Source organism: Littorina saxatilis, linkage group LG4 (genome assembly GCF_037325665.1).
Source record: "Littorina saxatilis isolate snail1 linkage group LG4, US_GU_Lsax_2.0, whole genome shotgun sequence".
NCBI lineage: Eukaryota > Metazoa > Mollusca > Gastropoda > Littorinimorpha > Littorinidae > Littorina > Littorina saxatilis.
Window position 1 is genome coordinate 56,919,584 of NC_090248.1, and position 3,901 is coordinate 56,923,484.

Here is a 3,901-nt window from a genome sequence, read left to right on the forward strand (position 1 = left end):
TGAAGATGAGGACTGGTATGAGGAAGCTTATTGGGGGTTAATTTGGGGTACAGGAGAAGATATTTTGGAAGAAGACCTCACCCACACATTTTTAGAAATAGTTAGAAGAAAAGTCGCTAGAATTATCGATTGGATTAGACGGCGACTTCCCATGGTGAGACCCGATTTTAGGCAGTTGTGGTTAGATTACCAATTAAGGATGGGTCAGTCTCGTCCAAACAGAACTTTTAGTAGAGGAGCTTAGAGGGTTACGCGGCAGGAAAGAAAAACAAAGCCTTCGTCTTGTTAGTTTATTTATGCGGCTTGTTATCGCGCGCATAGTGAACAAAGAGGCCCCGAAGATGAGCATAAGTTATTGAGGACAGTCGGAAGACGCATTGCATCTGAACTTACTGTTTCCATACCAGAACTTTAAAAATCAGTCATTGCGAAATTGAAGGGCTTGGCTTTTTTCTTTGTGTATATAACGTGCGCCACACACAAGACAGAAGTCGCAGCACAGGCTTCATGTCTCACCCAGTCACCACAGGCAATGTCGATACAACACTTTAGCCAATGTCAATCCAGCACCACATATGTCGATCCAGCACCAAAGGCTATGTCAATCCAGCACCAAAGGCTATGTCGATACAGCACCAAAGGCTATGTTGATTTGCAGAAAAAAAGAGAGAAAGGAAATAGCGTAAAAATGGCATGGACCTCTATTAGTCCACATAAGACTTGGGGCCCCCATCACGCATGTCGAGTTCAATTTCCCCCCTTCCTAGGCTCTAGTTCCTGTAGGACAAACATTTTCAGAATCTCGGTCCGGTGGTTAGCATCAGATAATCCTCTGATTGTGCAAGAAAAAATGGCCAAGCTATTAACCCTCATTTAAAAAAAACACCACAGAGAATAGAAAAACAACTGAAAGAATTACAAAAGACAAAACGCGTCCAGTTTCATTTGAAGAACGGCAGATCATCCCCCAATCCCCAGCAAGAAAAAAAGACTCATCGTCAGGGCAGCAGCAAGGGCGGGGACCCAGCGCGTGATACAATAACCTCTGTGTGTGTGTGTGTGTGTGTGTGTGTGTGTGTGTGTGTGTGTGTGTGTGTGTGTGTATGTGAAATATAGTACCCGAGGTTTTTTAATACTTCAGACAAGTCAGTACCTTTATCGATATCATTTTTGTGATATTGTATAGTCATTGAAGTTTTATCCCCAACAATAGTTTATAGATTTGAGATTGTCCGTTTTTTTCTTCACACCATGTGATTAATGTAACTACCCCTGTTTGTTTGTATGTAGGTATGTATGCATGTGTGTTGGTGTGTCGGTGTGTCATGTGTGCAAGTAAAAAGGGTATTGTAGTTGTACATATATTACTTTAGATATTTTTTTTGTTTGTTATCATGGGTTTTATGAATTTTCTTCTCTTATTCTTTTATAATTATTAATTAATGACCTATATGTGCTGATGACCAATTTAATTTCCTTTGTTGGATCAATAAAATGTTTGTTATGAGTTATGAGTTGTTTGTTTCGTGCTAAGCAGTTTATAGTATGCTTTGTTGTTGTTTTTAAATTCAATGGATGGCTATAAAAATAAGCATTTAAATGTGAAGGTGTTAATATTACCCATGATCTGAGCAGTTCAGTTTAAATAGACGCAACAGAAGGACGTGAAGATATGAGGGTTTGGTATTTCTGTTGCAGTAATACCAAATCCACAAATGGCCTACCGACCCTCTAACAACAATTGGGATAGGAATTATCGGTCGTTCACCGACTGGGACCCCTCCTCCTCCCACCAGGCCAGAAATAATACTGGCCAACCGCGTGGGAGAAGCCAACCTCCACGTAAATTAACTCCTCACGCACCAAGTCAGCGTCAGGCCGTAGAAACGTCTCCGCCGCGTGATGAGACTACCCCCACGGCCATGATGGCCGAACTGAAAAAAATCAAGACGGACCAGCGCGACATCGAATATAGCATCAGGAAAGGGAGAAAAACAAATGAGGTCGCTGTTGAAAGGCAACAAAAACAACTAAAAAGAAGGAGGAACAGGGAAGATTTGGAAGATGAACGCCACGACAAAATCTCCAAACAATTAACCCTCGTTTTACAACAACTAAAAGAACCTTTTTTTTGTTTGTTTGTTTGCTTAACGCCCAGCCGACCACGAAGGGCCATATCAGGGCGGTGCTGCTTTGACATATAACGTGTGCCACACACAAGACAGAAGTCGCAGCACAGGCTTCATGTCTCACCCAGTCACATTATTCTGACACCGGACCAACCAGTCCTAGCACTAACCCCATAATGCCAGACGCCAGGCGGAGCAGCCACTAGAGTACCAATTTTAAAATCATAGGTATGACCCGGCCGGGGTTCGAACCCACGACCTCCCGATCACGGGGCGGACGCCTTACCACTAGGCCAACCGTGCCGGTCACTAAAAGAACTAAGAAAGACGAAACGTGTTCAGTTTTGTCTGAAGAACGGCGCCTCATCCTTTCCCTCCCCCCCCAAAAAAGAAAGAGTCGTCATCACCACGGTCAGGAGGCCCGCAGCAGCAGCAACGACGACCCTGCGCGCAAAATAACCTCCCTGCGAAAGAAAGAACGACACCAGGTCGTCGAAGACTACGGTTCAAACTACGCAGCAATACCGGTAAAGCAACTGAAAAGACTATTGGGCAATTTCGAGTTCCGATTTAAAGCGGAGCTTCTGGGAAAGCCCCATGAGGAGCAGTTTATCTCTCTTACTAACGAAAGACACCGCAAGTTTTTACTTTTGTTGTGTCTTCAAAACAAATTTAAAAAAACGGCAACTTTCTCAGACTTAGCCAGAGACAGGTAAATTTATGCGGATGCTAATAGGGCGTAAGGAGTCTTGCGCTCTTGAGCGAGCAGCGGGCATCAACTTGACCGAGCCTGAAAACATTCTCACTCCCCCTCCCCCTCCACCCCAAGCATTCGCAACTATGATAATACCAGCCACGTCTACAATGACAGTTGCTGGTACTGAGTACCTGTCACAAAACAACGAGACTGGTGGGGCGGAACAACTACCTTGAGTGACCCTGGGGGCAAATGACAGTACGATTGACGCGGCCGACATTTATAATTTCGACGAGTTTTTGAACTATTACTGAGGAGGAAATGTGCGTGTACATATAAAAAAGAGAGAGAGAGAGAGAGATTAAAATTATTTAGCCCCTTAACCACCTGCAGCCCAATGCATAGCCCCTCCATAAGAGCCTCAATTGATTATCTAAGTGTTAAAAATAGAGCCGCTCTTAGTTATTGCGGGCACTATTTCTCCCCACTGTTTTTGTTTTTTTAATATCAGGTGTTTTTTTAATTTTTTTATTACAGAGCGCCGTTAGTTAGTTAGTTAGTTAGCTGTTGCTTTTCGGGTCCAGCGGACCATAATAGGCCAAATCAGGACCCCAGAGCGCCGTTGCAAGTCTTCAGACCAACCAAAAAAATGACTCTTCGGACCGACTATACTATTTTATCGGAGCAGTTAGAAGAAGAATTACGAAAAAATAATTGCTTGCTAGAAAGATTGGGAGAGGTTAGTGAAGATGAGGACTGGTATGAGGAAGCTTATTGGGGGTTAATTTGGGGTACAGGAGAAGATATTTTGGAAGAAGACCTCACCCACACATTTTTAGAAATAGTTAGAAGAAAAGTCGATAGAATTATCGATTGGATTAGACGGCGACTTCCCATGGTGAGACCCGATTTTAGGCAGTTGTGGTTAGATTACCAATTAAGGATGGGTCAGTCTCGTCCAAACAGAACTTTTAGTAGAGGAGCTTAGAGGGTTACGCGGCAGGAAAGAAAAACAAAGCCTTCGTCTTGTTAGTTTATTTATGCGGCTTGTTATCGCGCGCATAGTGAACAAAGA